This window comes from Fundulus heteroclitus, chromosome 11 (assembly GCF_011125445.2).
Source record: "Fundulus heteroclitus isolate FHET01 chromosome 11, MU-UCD_Fhet_4.1, whole genome shotgun sequence".
NCBI lineage: Eukaryota > Metazoa > Chordata > Actinopteri > Cyprinodontiformes > Fundulidae > Fundulus > Fundulus heteroclitus.
The window spans coordinates 28,230,719-28,255,765 of record NC_046371.1 but is presented as its reverse complement, the minus strand read 5'-3'; the positions used below and the strand labels follow the sequence as shown (position 1 = coordinate 28,255,765).

The window sequence follows — 25,047 nt, the reverse complement described above, 5'->3', positions numbered from 1 at the left end:
ATAATCACACGTGTGGATAACTTGGGTAGACCAATTAATCTAACAGTTATGTTTTTGAAGGATGGGAGGAAGCGGGCGCTCCAGGAGAGATCCAACGCATGCAAACTCCATGCAGAAACACCCAAGGCGTGGATTCAAACCCAGATCCTTCCTGTGATAAGGTAGCAGTACTAACAACTATAATACTATTATTGAACATGTCAGTCTGATGGTAACAATTTAAGTAATCCACTAAAACAAAAAAAAAAATCTAAGCAAATCTAAACACATCCTTCTAAAAACACCATAACAACAGTAAAGTCTGGAGGTGAAACCACCATGGTGGTTTTCAGTATACATCACTGGCAGGCATCATACTGAATAAAGAAATTTTAAGTACTAGTGCCGGACATTTGATTTTATTCATAAAACATAGCGCTAGGAGGAAACTAGCAAAAAAGTTCCTTTCTAAAAAAAAAAAAGTAAGTCCACATATTTATCTTTCTAACTGAGAGAACAAATCTAAGGAGTTCCAGTTTCTGTGGATTACGTCGTCCTTTTTCTGGCTGCTTAGTTTCTGAGTCACAAGGAACAACATGTTGAGATGAGACGCGTTCCTTATCTTCCATCTGCCCTTTGACTTCATTGAGCGGAACCATAACTTTTCCTTTTCATTTATTATGGCCTGCCGATGTTTCAGTTCACTGGGCGGTCTCCTTCAGTCGGACTTTAGCAAAACGGCCTTAATGGCGCTCATAAGGTCTGACCTTTAAACTGCAGCAGAACAAAAACAGAGCCACTTGGCGCTGTGATTTGCATGAAATATGCACTGAAGCACTTAAACTACGGGAGGTAAACCAGACAAAATTACTCCAAAATAATAATCGGTTGACTGTATTTTAATTGGTAACAAAAAAAATTCATGTCTATCATCTATAAAAAAAAAAATACTGTGCTATATAAAAGTGTCACCTCTGTAATGATGGTGGCATCTGTCACGTGCCAATGTTGAATCCTTGCTGTGTTTCAATTTACCAATGCTCTGCATCCTAGAAAATTCTTGGAGGAATGTCTCTCTCCACACTTCATTTCCTTCCATTAGAGTAATTCATCTTTTCATTTTCTTCCCATTTACTCCACGGGTGAAGTCAATTACTGTGATAAGAAAGCTTTGGGTGAAATAAGACCTACAACTTTAAGATCTGTCATCTATTATTGTACAGTATGGCAAGGAGTTTGTTAAACGTCTGCTAATGATTCTTGTGAAGTAATGGAAGTTCGAAATGAGAGGAAACTTTTAATTGTGATTATGCACTCTTTTTATTGCAATCTCCTTTACCTTTAACTCCCACATTCATTGGAGGCTAATAATAAGTATAAAGAGGCAAAAAAAAAATAACTGTCATATTCATGCTATATTGTCTCTGTTCCTTGTGAGAGCAGGTTGTACATCTGGCTCCTACCCCTGACAGCACAGACATTAGCGCTGAGTTTAAAAGCTGCTTGATTGATGCCACACTCTCTGTCCGTCGTCAAATGATTTCCCTGCCCCATAGCAAATCCATCAGCTCATGGAAAACACTGCTTAAAAAAAAAAAAAATAACACGTTGGCAATTTTCTACCTCATCTGTGAGCTCGCTATAAAGTGGCATGCCTACGTTGGCCATTACACTTGTCAATACTCTGTATCTCAGGGGTGGGCTCTTGCCGTAACGCTGAATTAGTCACAGGCTAGGCGCAAAAACAGGAATGAGTCATTTTAGCCTTGAGAGCGCTCCCCACCACCCCGTCCCCCTTTTTGTCAGCTGAAAAGAAAGGGGGGGTGTGGAAATGAAAGCAACCAACAAGATAGCTGCATTGCTCTTGGCAACAAACACAATTCTCCTTTGCTGGAGTTAATAACGCTGGTATTGTCAGCGGTTTGTGCAACCATGACAGTATTTGGCTGGGCCTCAGAAAAAAGTTTAAGAGTCAATGAGGTGGTTTTGCTTGGCATTCTGGTGTTTACATTTTTTTCTTAGTTGGCTTCTATTTCAGCACTAATCATTAACAACTACAAAAAAAAAAAAACTGAAACAAACAAACATACTGAATTGTTGTTCCACCAAGCAAATAGTCACAAAAGATTTTGTAGCTTTAAAAGCCCTAAAGTCTTGTGAACAATGGCAGCACATGGCCAATTCCCAGAACTTTACTTGTGGTGGACATCATTTCCAAATACGAAAGAGACATCCTCAGCAATAGCAATGCTGAAAACTGTCAACTACTGCACTAATGTATTCAGTGACTAAATTAAAGATGACCACATGGCAAAACTCAATTACTGGGAGTTTTATATTGCCACTTTACAGCTTTTTTTATAAAAGGAAATTGTGTAATCCTGTATAGGATATCCAACCTAACAAATGGTTAAGTCACCTGCTGAAGTCTGTCACCTTAAGTGCATAAAAAAAAAAGAAAAAAATAAGGTAAAATTACTGCCTTCAAGACACTGGTTGGGAAAAAAGAATTACATTTTTACATGCACAAAAGAAGAAGAAGAAGAAAACTAAATAAGGAAAAGATTACCTTGAACTACCAGAGAGAAGAAGTAGCTCGCAAAGCAATGTCAAAAATTTATATCATTATTGGAAAAATATGCTAGTTGGTCAGTACACTTGTGCCAAGTAGGGGCTGTTACCCTATAATGTTGTTTTTAATTATTCGTATTATTCCTATTCTTATTCTTCTTATTATTATTATTATAATAATTATTATTATTTTCAAGTTGTTTAATACATGCTGCCCTGCTGGTTAGACCATCCATTGTTCGACCGAGGTCCCCAGCACGAGCCTCCCACTGTTTCTGCTTGTTCATCATATTTTTCTGCCGCAACACACATGGTTCATATGTTTCCCAGATCACCAAGGTCTGCCAAAGACTGCCAATGATGCAATGTGGTGAAGAGGAAGCACACACTGCAAAACATGGAGGAAAGAGGACTATTGGAAACAGGGATGATCCCCCTTGATTCGTGTTTTTCTTTTTGTTTTTTTTGTTTTTACCCGCTGCGAGTTTCCAGTCAGCTGTAAGCTTTACTCCCATGGCAATAACAACAAAAGTACATATTTACCATGTTTTTGTTTTTTTGTTTATTCATCTGTTTATCTACTTTAAAATTTAGTAGGTTTTAAAATAAGTCATGTCCTCTGAGATGTCAGGGTGGGGCCTGAAGATCTGGGTCAAACCTCCAAACAGTTTTTATTTGGATCATTCCTGCACAACTACAGTCTTTCAGAACACCTCTCTACTACTCTCTTTTCTCCAACTTTCTCAGTACATTCTTTAACACCATTCCAAAAATATCAATAGTTAACCAAATGGTGCTTTACTAATCGCTGCAAGCACCGGCAATACGTCCAAGATTGGGTCCACGGAGCAACAGATCTATATGAACAGAAATCCGCCTAAAGAAATCTTCACTTCAAACCTTATGATTCAATGTGTGTTAGATCCTTTAACTAACAGCGGGGGCTGTAGCAATAGCAATACTGGCATTTGCAGTTTGATGTCTTTAAAGATCAGTTTCATATTTTCCACATCAGTTTAAAAATGCATGCAGGTTTATGGCAACAATTATGATAAAAGACAATTTAATTGTCATTTCACACTAATTACATGCCTTCAAAGTTTTTAATTTCTAACATATAACGGCTTGTATATTCATGGCGGGCATGTGTTTAATTCACTTCCTTAAACATTCATGACATCTTGTCACCGGCAGCTCTGTTAAAATTCCTGACATTTGCTGTGAACCGGGAGCTGGTTTTGTGTCTTTTAAGTTCAGATTAAAGGTCCCTTTACCTTCTTTCGCACCTTACCAGCTGTTCCTTTTATCAGCATCTAAAGAGATGGCCACTCAGCGTCCCTCCTATGATCTATAAAGTCTTTCTTTTTTTTTATTCCACTCCCACACATATGGCGCACTTCAAAAGACGGATTTAATGCTGCTCCCATAGTTTCCATATATATCAGACACAGTCATTCTTACATTAGAAAATGTATTCCTATTTATTCAACAGCAGTCACAACCTATAAGTGTTGAGGCAGGTCATTACAGCAGTCGTGCTGAGTCATGCGTCAGGAAGACAATAAAGACAGCACTTTAGTGCACTTTTGTCGGAGAATCAGCCTGAGCATTTGGCGTGATGTCTTCAATTGTGGTCTTGGCATTCTGATCTCTTGCTTCAGGCCAGTGCTGCTCATTTCCACATGGTGCCATGAAGAGCTTGTTAGAGAGTCATGACTCGAATATTATATTTCGCCCGTTATTTCTCACACAGATACCCAGACGCAGCGCAGATCTATCAAATAAGCTGTGATCTTCCTCTGTAAAATAAATAAATAAATTAAAAAAAGATTCTGCACCCATACCCTTGCTTTGTTTCATTAAAAAACCGCGTTCGAAACGAGGGAGAGATGATTCATAATACCAAGGTTTCTAAAAGAATAATGAACCGATCACATTCGAGAGCGAATCTTGACCTTCCCGCATTTATTGGAGTGCATGAGAGAAAATAGGATTAACAGAGTTAAAGACACACAAAAAAAATGCTGTTTCTGCACTGACGGATTCAAAGCAATGAAAGTGTTTTCTATGAACTGTGCTGAAGCAGGTGAGCGGAATAAAGAGTAATTGGTCATAAGCGTCGTTGGGAGGGAAGGGGGGGGGGGGGGTACTGAGGGAAAAAAAAAAAACGAGAAAGGCAGAAAGTGCACGCACACAAGGCTTTCAATTGATGAATGTTTTGACACATAATGGTCCAATCTCTTTGAAAGAAAATGGCGATCATTCAGAAAGAATCCCGTGCAATTAGGTTATTATTCTTGGAGGCTGATGTTATTTTATCCTTTTAAACATGACAGCAAGAACGCCAAATCTGACTATAGAGACAAAGGAGGAGGCAAGACAGCATGCATTTGTGGGATGAGTGATGAGTGAGCTGCTAACAATAGTCTTTTATATGTCAGTTTAGACTTTTCTTAAAACCTTTTTTTTAAGTTATTGCCTGTGTTGGTGTGGTATTATATTATAACAGTCAAGAACGGAGGAAGATAACATTCGTAGGATCGGCTGAACAATTATTCTAAATACTTCCTATGCAAACACCTGTAGCAATGTTGCATTGCTGTAGATTTGCACAGTCTTCAATCCTGAAAACTATGGCCCCACGTGGCTCATTGCTAGAAATAAAATTCACTTCTTGAAATTACTTAAAATGATCAAATATTGCTGTTTGCATACTCACACATTTTTAAATCAAAGTGAAGCTTGTATATAAATGGGAAATATAAGAGGAGGTGCACCAAAACGGTGCTTTGGCTTTGTTTGTTTTTTTAGCATTGCCACATTATATAAAAATATGATGTTAACTTGACAAAAGTTACCCTTAAAGGTTTAAGCCGATAAAGGGGGCTAATGCTCATAGCGATGCAAGCGTTTCCCTCCAGTCCTGTTTTCTTTATTTTAGCAATTACGTTCCTCTGCGGCAGTTTCAAAGATGCCGACAGTGCCCGAGCAGAGTTATGATATAATATAACATAATATGCCTCCGAGACCGTGATTAGAGAGTTCCGAAATTGGCGAGAGCAGCCATGTCTATATGGTGCATGTGAAGTCGAAATTGGCTTTATGGGCTTTGGCAGCGGGATGGCAGAGAGCAAAGCCAGGTGAGAGCCCGTGAGTACACAAGTCTCAAACTATAAACGCTGTAAAGCAAAACAAAAGCTGACTATCGGGAGGTGAGGGGAAACAATATTAACTCTGACAATGATGGATGATGCTGCCTCCTGAAGAGGGGTGGGGGGAAAAAAACGTCCCCTTTTAGAGCTGAAACATGAAGCTATAGACCAAAAGTTGTACTGCATGTGTTTTTTGACATATGCACCTGCTATTCTTTTATGTTTATTTATAAATTTTATCTAACCAGTAAACTTTAAAAAAAAAAAAACATTTAGACCATACAACACACCTTGCTTAGTTGGTGACATTGATTGTATTATAGACTTTGTCAATTATTAGGGGACAAAAGAATCACCAATGCTTGGTTCTGTGACTTTAACTCCTAGAATGGCTCTGCACTGGGATATATATATATATTTTTTTTTAAAAACGATCTATGGAAAAATCTTTATTGCCATTACAGCTATTAAGCTCTTCATATAATTGCCGACAAACGTTTGGAATCCACACAGGTATTTGAAGTATCTCTGTTTCTGCAATATCTAAACACATGAATACGTCTTTCTAATTCCAACCCCGCCTGTGAACGTGTAGAAAATAATGGTTCACAGTGCGGCTTCCTTCAATGCACCCGCAACACGAGTGCAGGAACTTCACATAATCCGAGTATATATTCATTTACGGGTCTGTCACAAAAAGAAGAAAAGAAAAAGAGCAGCAGCAGGTCAACAGCTATCCATGGACAATATAATGTATTGTTCATTTCTGTTGTTTTCTGAAGCTAAAATCGATGCAGGTCATCCCACCAGGACCATTCTATTCACCAACCACTGTGGTAATTTCAGATTAAGGCTATTCTCTTCAAATTCTTTCCAACCTATACAGTGCTGCCACTGTTTTTTTTTTTTTGTTGTTGTTTTTTTCCCCCAGCTAGCGAAAGGTTAAAGGCAGATAAGGTCCAAGCACTCCGAACAAAAACATGAAATTGCCACTGATAACAATAAGAGATAATGGCAAATCTGCTGGACGGTAAGGAAGAAGCAGAATGAAAAACACAAAGAGGAAAAGGTCACAAAGAATTGTTTTTGCTTTAGGGTTTTAGTCTTATTTTGGCAGCTTATTTGCTACCAAGTGTATCATTTCAGAAGTAGCTGTCTAGTTGTTTATCCATATGTACTGCCGTGCAAAAGTGTAAGATCTTAGTTGTAAATTCCAACTTTTATGTATTTTATTAGGAATTTATGTGACGGACCAACACACGTCCACAGCTCTTAAAGGACCATCTGTCAATATGACAATTAGTTGTGTTCACCACAAGTAGGGGTTGTTTGTAGTTTGCCAGAAGCCATCTAGAGGAAGCAGCACACACCTGGAAGTAGGTGTTCTGGTCAGATCAGACCATAAATTAAGTACACAATGCTATGCACAAAACAAAATAAATATTACACATATCTAGGGTGAAATATAGGGTGGAAGTACCAGGCTTTGGCAAAGCTTTACTTCAACGGAGATGAGGAAGCTGGCCAAAGTTGGTGGGAAAACGGTTGGAGCTATATACAGGGCAATCATATAAGGCAATCTATTAGAGACAGCAAAGGATTTGGAAAACCCAAATCAAACATTTCATTTTTTAGAGTGCAGACTTGGAAGAAAGATGCTTGCGGGTGTAATCATAGCACAAAGATGTCCTAAGCTTAAAAGTGTGGCCCACATTTTATTTCATTTGTTGCTATGCAAATATAACTACCTTTATATTTAAAAAAAAAAACAAGTAGTAGGAAACAGTGTTTAGACACCACAAAGAAGGTAAACGAACAAAAAGCCAAAATTTACTGTTAACTATGAACATCTTTCAGTTTTAACTTATAAAACATTCACTTAACAGTTATTATTATTGTTGGGAAGGACCTCACTGCAGTAAAGTGGCAGTTTTAAGGGACTACAAATCTTTAGAGCTTCAAAGTTTTTTCTACAATTTTAACCCCATTAATAAACCTCGGCTTTATAAAACACTGACATTTGTGACTGACTCCAAACGTTCAGCTTACATATAATTTTTTTTTTTTTTTTTTTATACAGAACAACAAGGCTCTTCTTCCTCCTCTGAGAGCATGTTATCATGAAGTGCTTTAAATTGCCAGGTAATGGGTCAATATTTTTGCACTCAGTAAAGCTGAAACTCTAAAACACGGTGCAAACAGGAATAATGAACAGTTGTTTCGACAAGCTGTTATTATTTTCAAGCAAAATTTACACTTGCGTTGCTGACCTTCATGGTTCAGCCACAAACCACCCTTTTTAAGCCACTAGATTTAAAAAGTGACTTCCAGCTTCCTTGAGGGTAAGGAGAAGAAGCATCGCTGTTTGTAAACTTTTTATAACCTTTTTTTTTCCCCTTCTCCTTTGCTTTTCTAACTTTGCCAAAATTGGATTTCAAGCGTGGCTACCCTAAGACGATCTACATACACATGTCGCGCAAGAGCAAATTTGTGTGGAAGAGAGCGCTGAGTGAAAAATAAAGCCGAGAAAATTAAAGGTTTAGCTCGAATGGACTTAAGGGCCAGAAATGGATTTATAGTGCCCAGTGACTCATTCTTGTTTCATCCCTGTTAATATGCATTTTTAATGGTTTGTCTGTTTCTGTTTCAGCAATAATAATGCCTTCATCAGGGGGTCTTTCATCCTCACCCTGCCTCCTGCAGCTAAACTGTTGTGTGGGTGGTTGCATCGTTAATGCAGTTTTATTAATTATGGCTCCCTGCAAGCAAAAACATACAAAGCAGTATCCGTGATGAGCACCTTCACATATGAATTCTCACTGGACATTATTCAGTAAGTCTCCTCGTCGATAACAGCAGTCTTTACCTGCAGCTTTCCAAAACTTTTTTTTAAGAATATTTTGAATCGCCTGCTGGTCAGAGGGTCCGGTGGCACCGCTGTATCGCAGCCTTGTCTCTGTCAGTCTGCGCCAGGGCAGCTGTGGCTACAAACACAGCTCACCACCGTCAGGGTGTGAATGAGTGAAAGACTGATTGTAGTGTAATGCGCTTTGGGGTTGTTGGACTAGTTAAAGCGCTGTACAAGTATCTTGTTGTTAAGTAAATAAGTAAGTACATTTTGTGTATTTAGCACCATTAGTAAATTAAAATTACAAATGACAGAGAGAGAAAAAAAGATGATTAAGCAGACAAAGAAATGAATGAAATAACACAGTGAATAAAATGTTTTAAATAGTAAGGATTAGTCTGAAATGAATTATGCCTTTTAAGGATTAACTATCACGTTCTGTGAATCCACTGGTCTGCGTGTTTGATGCTGTTACAGCCGTTTGTGTTTTTGTGGGTTTTCAATTCCTCCAGCTTTGTACAGACTGGATTGTTTGAAATCTGTTCTAGGCAAAAGGGCCCAAATTCAGTCAGACCGGATTGTGAACATCAATTTTAAATGGTGACTTTTAACCATTAGTAGCGTGACAGAAAGTAGGACATGGAGAGTAGCGGAAAATATGCAGAAAGTGTAACCTGGGGTCGGGAATGGAACCTAGGACCGCTGTGTAAAGGGCTATGGTCTCTATATTTGGTAAGCCTGCTCCACCACTAGGTTACACATTGCCTTATACTGTATCTTTTCATCTAAACCAATTTTAAGGTTGATGACCTTCCTGGACAGTAAACCCCCGCTCCACACTCAGGTCTTTTAAAGCCTCTAACAGGTTTTCTTCCTAGATTGCCTTGTATTTAACTCCGTCCAGCTTCTCATCAGTTGAGACCCGCTCACCCGTTCCTGCGCAACAAAAGCATTCCCGGAGCATGATGAGGCCACCCGCACCCGTCACCGCGGTAACATGATGTTAAGGGTGATGTTTGCCGTGTTTCCTCCACACATGGCATTTTGCATGTAGGCCATAAAAAGTAATTTGCCGTTTTCTGACCAGGGCTCCTTCTCCATGTGCTTTCTGTGTCCCCTGCGTGCCTTGTGGCCACCTGCAAACGCGTCTTTTAATGGCATTCTTTCACCAATGACCTTCTGCAGAACCTGTGGCTCTCTGCAGCTCTTCCATAGTTACCATGTTCCTCTTGGCTGCTTTGGTTAATTCTGTCCTGGCTGGACCTGTCAGTTTAGCTGGAAAGCCAAGTCATGGTATGTTTGTAGATGTGCCATATTTATTCCATTTTTTAAGACACGGACTGAGCACCTGTCTGTTGCTTTTCATTCTCTTCAAAAGGCTGCGCGGTCATTTCTGTTGTCTTACGAGCCTCTGGGGGTCTTCACAGAACAGCAGACTTTATAACAACATGGAATTGCATAGGTGAACTGTCTTTAAGGTTTAATCATTTTCAAGGCAACTTTACACAACAGGGTTCAGATTCTTATATGATTTTCTTTTTTTTGGAAACTATTTCTTCGACTTCAAAGTACGTATCAGTTTCTGTTGGTCTAATCTCATTAAATTGAATTAAATACTGTGATGTTTGAGGTTGTTATGCAGCATCTTTAAAAAAAGTTCACAGGAAATTACCTTTTTCTTTTTTTTTTTTTTTCAAGGGAACATATATTGACATTTGGCCCGTCTTCTAACACTCCTCCTACTTCAAACTGACATACAGATGTCTCCTGATAAATGCCGTTCATGTAAGAACAACACATCATCAATAGAGACTGACTTTTTCTAAAAGGCCCTGAAGAATTCAGGCCTGGTTAATTGGCCTTGTTGGAACACTGTGAGTGTTTTAATAATGTAGATCCCAGGGTTCAGTTTGAGATTATATGCTTATCGACGTGAGAGGATGGCACGTATGGAGGGCTTCAGCAGCCACACAAAGGAAGAGCTTTATCTAAACCATCTTCAGACTATTGGCTTAGAAGAAAGAACATCAGCTGCAAAATATACCTTTTTTTTGTATCTCAATTGTTTGGTGTAGTAAATGTTTTATGACTCAGTGAAAGTCTAAGCATTACTGTTATATGGATGCAAAATATAGGCACGTCTGTGTATTATTGTACTTTGAATTAATAGGAATCCCAACCTTGTTACACAACAATAAGCATCCTGCTTAGAGTGTTCCAACATAATGTTCATGAGATCAAGGCAGAATGTTTAGATGCTATCTAAAGCACACCGATATAAAGGAACCTAATTGGTAAGCAATGCAATCTCTGTCGCTCCAACTACGAGGGAGATCTTCTCTCATTTTCCTCTTTCATGTCTCTTATTTTTGCAGCATTCTCCCCTCTGAAGCCTCATGACAGTCTAGTGCAGCTCCTTGAGGTCTTTAAAGACAGCAGGTGGTCACCACACCCACGCCAGCGCAGGCTCTTGTGATATCACACATGCGAGAGACATGCATCAAAGCCTCTACTCGACTCTGCAGCTGTTTATTCAGTAGCCATGCAGGAGGTGAACAGCTCTTTATTTTAGCTATCTGTTTTGCATAAACACAAAGCACCCGTCTCACTTTTAGGAACTGAATCCCACTGATTCTCTACATTGTGTGCTGTTGAGTTTGCGTAACATGGTCATCGTGAGATGCCCTGTAGCATGTACAGCATTAGCCGGGTGTTAGTATGACGAAAAAAGAGCTGTCATGGATTCTTCTTTTGACGGATGGGGGAACTTTTATGCTTTTTTTTTTCTTTTTAACAACCTGGGTCACAGCTTTAAGACACGGTTCTAGAATTATACAACCTTTATGTAACTCTTGAAAGCACAAAAATTTGCAAATTTCAACATTTTCTTGCCATTAGAACTACCTTAAAGGAGGACAAACACAGAAACTGCAATATATAGATGGGATGACATGGACTTAGTGGTTTAGCATTGATAACAGACACTGGACAACAGTTTAATATGTGAAAACAAACAAAAGGAAAACTTCCTTTTCTTTCTCTTCACTAACACCGCATATTACCCTGACCACAATACCCAGACCGTGAAACGCAGCGGTGGCAGCATGTTGTCGTGAGGATGAACTTCCTAAGTAGAGACTGAGTTATGGGAGGATGCATGGAGCAACATACAGGGCAATCCTGTAATAAAATCTGTTAGAGGCTGCAAAAGACCCAAGAGTGGAGAGGAGGGTTGCCTTCAAACACGTCACCAACAGTTTTAGCTCAAGTGTTATAATGGCCCAATCCAAGTCAAGATCAAAATTCAATTGAGAATCTGTGGCAATTCCATCCAAACTGTGAGAGTTGGTGCTATGCTGCAGAGGAGGTGTAAAACCTCAATCTTGTAGTTGACGGTGTATCAGAAAAACAACACCTAAACAAGAGCCATTGAGGTTTGTTAAGGTACGTGGCCGTGAATGTTTGGGGAAGGCAGTGCTTCTTTTTTCACCTATCTGTGACGTTTGCTGCCCATTATGTTTTGATTTCTCACCTGTGTTTGCTAGTGTCCATTAGTTAATGTAACAACACCAATATTTACCATAAAGTTTTGACAAGAAACTAAAATTATTTGCAAAATCATTCAACAACAAAAAAAAGGTAGCAATGTGTAAAAAAAAAAAAAAAGAAAAAAAAATGCTGACTTCCACATCCATGTCCGGATAACAAAGAAAAACTCTCACCAAAACCATCAAGGCTTATCTGTATCTATCCTCTGGCAGGTTTTCACAAACATGACCCAAAAACCTCTCTCTTATCTGTTTTTCAAAGTGATGTGGCCTGACAGTAGCAATATCATGCATGAGGCAGAGTGAATAATTCAGGGTATTTTTTAAACTACAAAAGACTAGGGGAGAGTGACAACTCATCAATGCCGGATAAAGGGACTGTATGAATAAGAAATGCAGAAAACGGAGGCGCGCCAACAGAATCTGGTGCCCCAGCGCCATCCGCTTTTCTGCAGTATCATTTCACATGTTTATCTTCTTTACCCTGCATCTCCTAAACAAAATGTCTGTAGCCGCGACCAGTTCAAAGGAGGTCATGGGGAGTGAGGTGAAGAGATTTTTAATGATGACTAACTCTGGCTGCTAATGCCTCCGGCCACTGTGACTCACTTTAGCTCCTGTCAAAGTGAACTCTGGCCAAGTCTGTCCAACACGGCCGCCGTGCACAGGGCTGAAGGGAAGAAACGCAGATGAGACAGGAAGGGGAAGGGTGTAGAGCGTAACCACGGGAGCGGCCAGGAGGCAGGTTCTGCTATGATTTGACAGTTTATGGTCACTGCATTTATCACAAATGTCAGCCTTCATCACTACTGAGCTGAGGCGTACAGCCCACATGTGGGACGTATGTGAGAAAGGTCGGAATAAACACACCAGTGAGGTGGAAGTGCTTGGTGAGAGATGCGGACAAAGTAACAAAGTGCAAGCCGAAGCCCGAGCAACTAATGGTGGCAGCAGATAATCGTACTTAGGGTTATCTACTTAGGCTTTATTTCATGTCGTGTTTGGCTAGAAATCACCTGGGAAGAATTTTGAAGTCACAGATTCTTAATTGCACTTTGACTAGGCTATTTTCATTACTTTAATACAAATCATTATGCACAATTTACAAATACACGTTATAATTGTATTGTATATATGGGCCAGAGGGGCAGGCGTGCAGCTGCGTGGAGATATTGTCTTCAAACTAGTGGACGAGGCTGGAATCGCAGTGTGTTTCAATGCACGAATTTGCTTTTTTTTTTTTTTTTTTTTTCTTTATAAATTGAAAATTATTTTCAGAGTGCATTTATGCAGAAAGAAAGATCAGGGGGAAAAAAACACGTTTTAGCTCAGCGTTGTCAGTTGTGTTCATAATCAATATAATCTTTGCCTTTCTTACCTTTAAGCATCACATTAAGCACACTAAATCCACTGAAAGCATCATTTGAATGGTAAAAATATCTAATATGGATACGTGCGTAATAAAACATTCCCATTGAAGCAAAATGAAAATATCACACCTGAAAAACACCTACCACTAAGAACCGATCTCTGGTATGAAATAAGGCAAATCACTACACGATGTACTAATTAAGTAGCCATCGAGAGATACTGGATTATAAAACAGCTATTATCTTCTGCATCAAAAACCCTTTAAAGCCTTTTAATTAGCCGTGACACCACTCATTACTTTTATTCATCAGTTTCAGGAGAGAGACAACTTGTTTTACCTCGGCTCTTCGTAGCATTTTTTGGAGAGTAATTTTATCTTTATTTAAGGTAACTCGCTCTTTAGAAAGAGGCGATCCGATCTCTTTTTTGGTTTAATATAATGCATGGTGAATTCACTAGGTGTGTGTGTTTGTTATATGGAAACTGTGAGGCTTGAAATTCACGATACCAAAACGTGCTGAAGATTTGGTTATAAAATGTTACATATTTTCCAAGTGGGTATTAGGAGAAGCAAATAAAAGGGACCTTTATCGGCATGAATGCCCAAGGCAATACGGTGAAGTGTACGGTAGATGGTTAATCTTAGTGGAAAGCAGTTTTTCAAAGGTCGACAGATACGTAGCAGTATGGATGAAATACAACCCTGGTTTATCAGAAAAAGGAGAAGATAGAGTTATTGGAACCGCGGGCAGGTGAAGATCTTGTCTCACTTTTAAATGTTTAATTTGCTAAGCCTTCTATGAAAACAGTCTTTGTTCATCTATCGGCATAAGGATGGATAGAAAAACTGAAATGTGGAAAAAAAAAGCATGCAAAATCCTGTTAAATTGTTGCATAGCCCCTAGTTAATTTATTGTGGAGACAGGAAAAGTCTACATTTTGTTTAGTCAGATTTTCTGGAATTATCTCAGTATAACGTCAGGGTTAATTGCATATATTTTTTGACAGGCGTGTGTGAAACAACTTTTCAAAGACGCAGGAGGTCTCCTTGACACTCGCAGAGAGTGACTTAAATATTTAAATAATATAGGAGACTCTGTTTAGGGCTTGTTACGGCGTCAGCTGTCATCTCTACAAAGTCTGCCAGCCACCCTCACGCAGCTCAAGCTACCTGTCTACTCTGTCCCGTGGGGAACTTTATAAGCAAGGATTCGTACACATCAGAGTGTCGGCGCTTCGAGGTGTGCCAAGCATAAGGTTAAAAGGACAGCAACCTACGTGTAAGGCTGTCCACAGAGAGGCTTGGTGAGTCTGATCTTAACTCAAACTGAAAGAGTTGTTTTCCTTTTTTTCATTTTATTTTCAAGCAGCATATCATTATGGTTTTGATGCATCTTTAGAGCGAGAGAGAAAGAGAAAAGAAAAATGGAGGTTTCAGCTGAGAAGCCTGTGAGCATCAAACTTCCCCCTCCCATGTTTTAATATTCTAGAGCCAAAACAGAAACACATTTAAACATGCCTCTGCCCCTAAGGTTGTTTAGTGGTGGGGGGAAAAAAAAGACAGATTAAAAACAAGCATGCAAATGACCAAAATGGGAATGAATCTAAATAAGATATTTATGAGCAAAAGTCTGTAAGTATTAAGATAAAAACTTAAAAATACTCAAATGTCTCTAAGGTCAATCCCTACTGCTTGATAAATATTCTCTTTGATTCACTTTAGAAGATCCGCTCAATAATTTAAAAAGAACACAATTTTTTTCATGATACTGACAAAAACTTAGATGTAGCTAAATGACAGAGGAACGAAATAAGACTAACGCACCTGGACACAGCTCTGCTTATTGGTCGAGCTTAAACCCCGAGTGGAAGCGCTGCAGCACAGCTAGTAACTCTGGGAAGTTAAAAAAGGAGCAGTTTAATCCTTGCGCTGAATCACTGCTTTAAAGGTTGTTAGATTGTGATTTGTTTACCAAACTTGCACATGTTCTAACCATTTAGGCTGATTAATACTGATGTAATGATGTTCCGACTTTTTTTAATATACATGTTGCTTTGGAAATTACTTTTATGATGGCAATGAATGGCCTCCATAAAAACACATCCTCCTGCAGTAAGTCCTGCATAAACGACAATGACTCAGTGAAAAACTAAGGTGGCAATCAATCATCATCCCTGACATTAGCAGTGTTTCTAAGTAATTCAATTATCCAAAACTCAGGGAATGCATTTGTCCACTACCCCTTCGAATATGTTTCCTTGTGTGCAACCCCAGGAAGGTGGGTTCCCCCAAAGTAATGGAGGTCCTGTTTAAAAGGGAAATAAAAAAAGCAGTTGGATGATTTACGGTTGTATAACTCAATTCAGCAGATAAGTGTTGTGATGAATTATCACAAAGAGAATCAAACACTGTCATGACGATGGGCCAGTATGTGAACCTTAGACGTAGCTTTCAAAAGATCTAATTTATACTTAAGGTTCTCTGAATCTAAGGGAGTCTAAACAACAATACAACAACACAGATATATGTTCATTATGAAAACTGAGCTAAGCTAAAGATAAAAAATTTAAACTGGGAAAAAAAAGTATAAAAAAATGGCTTACCCCATAGATCAAAAACCTTCTCCACGGTGCTTTAAGGTTACATGTTTACTGTAATAGACAAAATTGCCGTATAGGCATTTTGTCTATGCAAAAAAAAAATGGCAGATTCCTTGTGTATATCTGTGTAATTGGAAATGATCTAGACCGGCTTTCCCTGTAAGGTAGCATGAGATTGGTTTTATGAATAAACTGTAGAAAGAATTCAATTGCTATCCAGACATCTTTGCCGTGAAAAGCGTTGCTTATTTCTGCAGGACATCGACAATCTACATTCTGCAGCAAAATGGACAACCGAGTGTTTGTTTTGGAATCACTTTCATTAATCGCTTTGTTGCATAGATCCGACAGACTATCGTTTTTTTGGTAAATCGATTTTAATTAGTTTATCGCAAAATATGCTTCTGCTAGTACTGAATGGTGCTTCTTTTAAGGTTAAGAGAATTTACTCTTTCATGGCCACTGTGCTACACTTGACTGCTTCAGTCAATTTGCTCTAAAATGTTTATTATATAGTGTCTATGGTATAGTCAACCTACTTCATACAACTTACTTCGTTCAAGAATGAGTACCTATTAATTGGCCGATTAATTAAAAAAAACACATTTGTACCTTATTTTTCCAAGCAGTAGATAATGTTGTCGTTGCCACATTACTCCACATAAAAAAAAAAAACGTTAAAATTGCACATGGCAAAAAGAGTAAATGGTGTTCACCAAAGTCGCAGCAATTGAGTTGCAACATATGCAGCAGTAGTCAGCATTCATAAAACACGCCGGCATTCTGCAAATGAGTCAAGCAGTAGAGATGACCGTCTACCTTGTCTGAGAAATGCTCCACTTATCAGCTGAGGATTAATGCTAGCATGTGCAGTCTGTTGGATTCAGGTGCAGATAAAACAATCAGACTCTATCAGCCTAACAGCTGAGGGCAGAAAGAGTCCAGGTCATGTTGTGTTAATGGAGGAGAGAGACAACTTTATGAGTCTCTGATGTTGTAGAGATCCAGCACAGCTTGATTCTGTAGCATTAAAAAAAAAAAAAAAAATCAGGTCCTAACTACGTCAACAGGGTTTTTGATTAAAACACCAGCGTTTTTCTCATTGTGACAAGGAAAACAAATAAGTATGAGGCAGATTCATCAACCAGTCCCTCTGTCAGCCTTGCTCTGGGACAAAGTGCATTTGGATAAGGCGATAAGGAAAATAATGCACTGACATTTGGGGACCACAACTAACCACAAACGGGCCTGGAATATATCAAACGTACAAGGAATCATGAGCAGAGTTAAAAAAAAAAAACAGGCTGGTGCTGCATAGCTAAAAAAAAATGGCTACAGATTACGGTCATCAAACACTATTATTTTTTTAATTGTTATTTTCTTTATTTTTTGAAAATGCAGACTACAGACCCGAGATGGCAGCATTGCATTCAGACATGTTTAGATGGAAAGCTGATTACTTGTTTTATTCATGTGATCACTCTCATTCTCAGGCAAAAATAAAAAATTTAAATCACAAAAAGCACAAAAGCACTAAAAAAAATCATCAACACCTTGGATAGAGCACAAAAATGTTTGCGTTCTCTTTTTGTAGGTTGCAAATAAGATTTGCCACAGCCACCAAAGAGATACAAAAGAACCAATATTATGTGACCCTTCCTATTTTCCTGATCCTCAATCTATTTCCCTCAATTCTATGCTTGTGATGAATTTCAATATTTAAGGTTGCTGTGCACACTGTGGTCACAAAATATAACCCTGCATCATGCATGTCAATCTCCAGTCATATTCAGTAACTTTCAATATGTGATCTGACGAGGCTGGTATACCAGATTAAAATTACCTTTTGATAATAACAACCTTTAAGCAGGTATTGGACATACATTTCAGCATGCCCATATTTATGTATTGATTTTAAAAATATCTTTTTTATTGGTTTCTCAATCTTAAATGTCATATTTTCATTTGCTGTAAGCATAAAAATTATCATAACAGCAATAAAGGCTCCAAAACAGTCTGTGTAATAAATCTATGTGATGTTTACTACTTAGTGAATTAGTTACTAAAAAAAAAAATGCTCCAGCAATATTTTAATTTTTATGATTCTGACTTTTATTTATTCAATACCTGATGAATGCCAACTTTTCAGTTATGTTTCTTTATGTAAGGATAATGCAAAAATCATGCCGAGGTTTCTTTACTCCAGAGCGAGTCAGGTCCAAATGGAAGCCATCAAGTTTATTTGTGGAAGTAATAAATTATTGAAATGTCTGTCAGAAGCTGGAAACAGAGTTTGTACTGATTTTGCATACTGCTGATGCTGCAGAGACATGCACAATGAAACACTGTAGTGTCATAAAATTTTGGTTTTTCCGAGCAAGTGAGCCTAAATGCAAGCCAAGGAGATTTTTTATTTCCATCCTAGTAGCGTCTTGACCTCAGCATAACAGAGGTTGATATCACTAAAACATTTATTTTTTTAAATTTAACAACATGAAGGTATGAAAACTCAAAAAATGACTCTTGTCCTGTTTTTAAAATCTTTCGAAACCCAGGATTCTTTATATGAGGAGAAGTTAGTGAACAAGTATATTAAAAGTATCTTTAAAAGTATCTTTTGTATTCTACCATTGAGCCCCAAGCATGATTCAACACACTTGTCAAGATGCAACCACAAACTCCATGTATTTAATTGCGATACTACGTAACAGACCAACACAAAGCAGTGCATTCATTTGAAGAAAAATGAACTTTTTATGCTGTATGTTTTCTTTTGTGTCCAAATGAAAACAAAACAGCATGACCAGCATTATGCATTCAGCACCCCAGCATCAGTACTTTCTAAAGAGAGCTTTCATTACAGCGGGAGTGTATTTGGGAGGTCCTTTCACACGATCTCCCTGAGGAGCAGAAGAGCAGGTAAGATGGTCTTGAGCATGCGGAGATATTCACAGAGACTTGGGCGTTTTGTTTTACCTACATTTCCGCAAAAATTGTCAACTCTACCTTCAAGCCTTTTTTTTTTTCAACTAATAGTTGACAGATACTTTCACCTAAGCGGTTTCATCCATGAACTGTGTGAGATGCTTTTTGGTCTTCATGATACTCTGTTCATTAATGTATTTTTAGTAGTCCTATACAGACCAGCCGTATTTATACTCAGATTATATGACACACATGTGGACTATTTCCTCATGAAGTCACCTCTGAAGGCAACTGCTGGCTTTATCCATCCATGCCACAAAGTTTTTTATTCTCATTTGAAGTAAAGTTTTCATTTTTATCTGCTTCATAATTCAGTGCTAGTTGATGTTGGATTGTCACATAAAATTCCAATAAAAAAGTAAGTTTGTAAACTAGGCATTAGAAGATTAACTAAGAGCGGAAGAAAAATATTTTATTATTTTTTTTGCATCTGTAATCATATGTAAGCTGTAATAAAGTTTAAAGCTGCTCGCTGTGGCTATTCACAATCCTTTTTTTTTTAAAAAAAAAAAGGTTCTTTGTTTGTCCTGCTTATTTTCAGATGAATCAAAAAAAGAATGCTGTTATCAGGTCTAAAATGTACGGTAAGTGATGAATACAGCTCAGAGGGACAAAAGGACAAAGAAAGTGATAGAGACAGCGAGTGATGCTCGGAGAGATGGTGGCAGGAAAAAGGCTAGCCATCCTGCAGAATTTTAATTACTGCAGGCAGCAGCACTTCTCACTGACTAATCTCCTTCATGGTGGGATTTATAGGTCTTACAGATCTTAACAAAACTGATCTCTCAGGTAGAGCTATAACATTTAAAATAAAGCTTGGAAATAACTTTAAAATTTGATCGATTCAACTCCAAGTGGATTTCTGTTTCTGTCAAAACCATTATTTGGATTGTCACAATAAAAAAAAAAAATACTTTTAGATCATTGTTAAAATTAAATCCATTTCAAAAGGGGAGCAATACACAGATCTATTATTAAGTATTATCAAATTATGTGAATAGAGATCCCAACAGAAATTTAACAGTACAATTATGAATTATTTCAGCACCAAAGGTCAACGCCGTTTTAAAGCCAATGTGAGCTGGAAGTAATTATGATGAATTCGGCCCCAGCTGTGATTTCAAAGGGCTGCACTTATGACACCCCCTCACCCCTCCTATTTCTTCCTCTTTCCCCTTCCTGACATTTCTATTATTGAGAAACAGCAACTCAAGTATAGCACGCTTCTACCGCCTGACTATATCCGCTCTGACTTAATCCTCATGGCATTTCGGTAGCCAGCTCCCCTTCCTCACACATGCCAAACTGTTTAATATTCAATCCACACTGGATGGGATTGCTGTGCCACGGGTTAGTGGGAAATTCTGGTGGGGTATGGCCTTATCAGTGTTTATAATGCAGGGCAATTTTTCTCTTATTCCTCTTTGGCCATTAAGGACTCGACTTGATTGTGCCTGTTGTGTGTGAACAGGGATTGATGAGAGGTCTGAGGCTGCAGCAGGAGTTCCTAATGAACAAATAAATCAAACATCTCTCCAAGATCGAGTCAGTCTCTTGGATCTCACAAAGTCACACCACATCAGACTCGCCGAAGACGATGATCGGAGGGCGCTAATTGAATTGCAGTGGATGCACAGGCACAGTGCAACAAGCTCCGCCCCTGGACAGCCTCGCCTCTCACCTCGCTGGGTATTTTTTTTCTTTAATTTCACAGCCTGAAGTCAATTTCACAGCCTGCAATCTCCATATGTTTATCTACAGAAATGTAATTTGTGTTATTAGTGCCAGCGGATCGGCCGCATGCTCAAGTGCGCCCACACGACTTAAAAAAAATAAGAAAAAAAAACACACATTTCCCCAGTCAAGGATGCGGAGTTCTTAAAAAAAAAATACACCCACAAAGTTAAAGTAGAAGAGCAAAACTCTTTCGTAAACTGTGGCTTTTAAAAGTATTCACAGCTCTTCAACTTTTGCATGTTTTGTCAGGTTACAACTTCGGACTTTAATGCGTTTTGCATGGCGTGCGTGTGTAATCAGGACTCTAAAATCTGATAACCCTAATTAAAATCCAATGCAAACAATCAACCAATTAAAAGTCACCAAATTAATAATTACAGTCCACCTGTGTGATTCGATCTCTGAACAACTACAGCAGGTCTGAAAAGGCTCACGATGCTCCCTCACTCATGCTGTCAAGCTGAGTAAGGAGAACATCAATCAGAGAACTAGCCATGGGGCCTATGGTAACCCTGGAGGGGCTGCAGAGATTTACAGCTTAACGTGGAAACTATTGTCAGGAGAAATATAAGTCCTACATTCAACAAATCTGACTTTTGTGGATAAGTGGGGGTTTGAATTTGAATTCCTTTTTTTGCAATTTGATACCAAACATGTTGGGGGCACAGCAACCATGTAAAAGCTATGCGTGAAGCAAAAAACCCACTGCACATCACCCTGAGCACGCAGTCCTCACGGTGAAGCACTGTAGTGGTGTCATCATGCTATGGGGGGACTTTGTTTCATCAGAGTCATCAGTGATTTACAGGAAACAAAATGTTTCCTTTTATTGTGCACAACATTTTGTTGATCACATAACAGACATTGAATTTTAAATTTTTGACTAAAAAATGTGAAAGAGTTCAAGAGGTTTGGATACTTTTGCATGGCACTGACTGTAAATATGCACATGTTTAGTCAATGCAAAACTGCCCACAGTTTGTTTTAGATCAGATTAAAGAATGCCTTGTATTGCTCGGTTTGGATTGTTGAGATAACAAAGCTAATGCAGAGACAACTAAGCACAAAACGTCTATTAATTTCCCGTAAGGGAAAGTTTCTGTGTTGAAGCAGAGCTTTCAAGAAATGATTAATGTTCTATGCAAAGCTTTCCATATGTCCATAATGTCATGATGCTCCTTAGAATTTAGGCGATGAGACAAGCTGCTTGTCTACAGAGACTGTTGCAGCCATTCTCACAGATGGGAAACACAGGGATCATTACTGGGTGGGGGTGGGGGTGGTCAGGATCTATTCTTGTTTGATCAAAACATCAGCAAGGGGTCCAAGAATAGAAACAAAACAGGCTCAGTAAGCATAACAACTAAAGAGATCGATTAAAATCCAATAGCTCGGGTTTCAAAGGATTCCAATAAAAACAACCCGCTGTATCTTTTACCGAGAAAGACAAAGTCGGCTTTAAACCTACGCACAATGCAGGTACCTTTTTGTTTTTGTTAAACGTTTTCAGTCACTATCATGTGTATCTGAACCGATTCAAATCAGTCAAAATGGCTTCTCCAAAAACAATATGGAGTGACAGTCAGTCTGGTTTCATGCTTTCCCGAAAACCCTGAAGAAAAATATATTTCTCAGTGTGGTTCAGAAAAAAGGTACACTTAAACAAAAAAAGGCAACAAAAAAAAAACAATCAACGGGACCTAGAAATCACTGACAGAATCAAGAAATGTTATTTTTATTATTCAAAATTATATATATTCACTGAGGAAAGCGACAAAGGATCCAATTCTACTCCACAAGCAACGACTAAAAGAGGAAGGGAAAGTGAATGGAGATAAATCTTCAAAATATTATTAGACTGCTTGAATATCTATTAATTGAAGGTTTGTTTGCCCCTCAGGTGCTTCAAAAAGGGTGTTTCATTGCCAAGTTTTTCGTTCTAATCTTCACTTACATCTAAGAGGAAAACTAAAAATTGGGGGATGAATATAAAATCCTGCAATCACCTTGTCCGCTCAGCCTTTGGCACCAGAGCAAGGAAACGTTTTGCACGCCTTACTTTAGCCCTAATTCACACCATCACCACTTATGGAACCAGCCTCATATGTTTAGCTGGATGATTTTGATAATCCTTGTTTTTAACCCTCTCTGATAGGAAAATCTAAGCATAACTGGTGCTTGAAAAGCAGCTCTGTGGAAGGTAGGCTCTCATTTCTACTGCTGATCAGTGGACAATCAGGTGGTATATGAAGCAGAGCTTATTCATCAATTGTCACTAAGTGACACTGATCACACTTGGAAAAGAAAACTATCAAAAAATGTGCACAAATATAGATAAATTACAGGAGTTACTATTGGCAAACAAATCAGAGAAAGACGTGGGGACATTGGAAAACTGGATCTTGCTAGACACCCAATAAATAATCTATTTGTTGTTTTGTTTTTTTACTATGTTCTCTTCAGACTCACATAAAGTAATACTCAATAAATGAGAATTTGTGTTCTGATGAGGCTTGTTTGTCAGAAAAAAATACCTTTTGAAAATATCAGCATTTAAGCAGGTAATAAAAATTATTTTAATCAAGCTGACATTTCTGTATTAAAAATGTTTTTTTTTAAATTGGTCTGATGTAGTATTCTAATTTTAAAGGTTGTTTTCATTAGCTGTCCAAAAAAATCATCATCATAAATCATCATAATTAACATAAAGGCTTTAAAACATCAGTATGTGTGATTAATCTATACAATAAGTTTCACTGAACTGAATTACTGAAAAAAAAACTTTCAGTAATATTTAGATTTAATGATCTATGACCGTATATGTCAAAAACTTTAGATACAATTATTTATGAATGAGGTGGTTTTTACGTCAGTATTTTTCAAACATATAGATAAAATAAAATAAAAACTGTATTATTTTAGAGTATGGCTCTGTACATATAAATCCCTAATCAGTACATACTTTGTCCTGTTTGGGACATTTTAGGTTCCCTTCATACATAGTTGACTTTTTTTTTTCTTAAAAAAAGAAAAATAGGTATAGCCACTGGAAGGCTGGATTGCTGGGTGGATGGCACAACAATAAAACTACTTCAAAATGGTCAATGTTGTTTAGGAATTTTTCAATAACACTGTACAGACATTTAAAGGGGGAAAAAACGGTTTAAATCGCTTTAAAAGTTGTTTTGATATTCAAGCAATCCATTGTACAAGATGTACTTGAATGCCCCATGAAAATACAGTTGATGGGAAAAGGTCAGAGGGACAGTCAGTACAAGTGTGAAGTTATCTCTTGTGCTGTGCAGTGTTTTTGACTGGTTTAATGCTGTAAGCAGCTGGGTTTGGACTATAGGTGATTTTATTTTTCTTCAATACCAGTAGTGTTTACATTCATCTTGATGTTGTTGTTTCACATGAGTAATTTATTTTGGTGCATAGCGAATTACATACCAATATAGCTGGTGACCAATGTGGACACTGACATAAAGGTATGGTTCGTGCTACCTTTCTTTCTCCACTGTATCCGCATGAGAAATCTTAATATTCCCAAAAAGCATAGTTGTGCAATTGCTGGTTGTGTTCTCTGTTTTGTTTTGGTGTCCTTGTTAAAGTTGCACTACGAAACGTTGCATTATGCACTTAGTGTTGTGCATAAACATTGTGCATGTTTTCAGGTATAAAACAAGGCAGTATTTGTTTGGTATATGTGCACACCGAGTTTTTTTTTTTAATGAACATGTGTACAATTAAGCCACCAATATTCAGTAAAAGTCACGACTAATCATGGATTACTTCAAAGCACTGTAAATTTCTAAATTAGCTAAATCAGTTAAGTCATTAGTAGGACTTTCACTTTGACGCTAACGGGCCTTCAGGCAAAATCTCTTTGATGAGGTCTTTCTGATGAGGTCATATGTGTTAATTTTTTTTAGACCTTGAAGCATAACCTGCGTGCACTAAGAGACAAATAGGACAATTTTGGTCCAGTCATAGAGACCTGGAGAAATGCAGAGTTGAATCTAAGGCGTTCACGTTTACCACAAGCTGTATCACTTTCTGTGTTTCTATCTCTTTATGTGGCTCATTATTTTATTGTCTTTCTATTTTGTAACCATTTTATGGACAGTTTGCAGTGAATCCATTAAATGAATGGCTCCGTGCCTTTTTTATACTACTCTCTTGGAGCTGTTTATGGCTCGCACTTTGTATGCGATTCAGAAAACATCACAAAAAGACGGCTTGTGGAATTGGGGAC

General features: G+C 38.1%; 1 protein-coding gene across 2 annotated transcripts in view; it reads right to left on the bottom strand.

Annotated features, from left to right (window-relative positions):
- LOC105927793 (seizure protein 6 homolog) overlaps positions 1–25,047 on the bottom strand; it is a 141,812-nt gene that overhangs the window by 83,855 nt on the left and 32,910 nt on the right. The window lies entirely within an intron of this gene.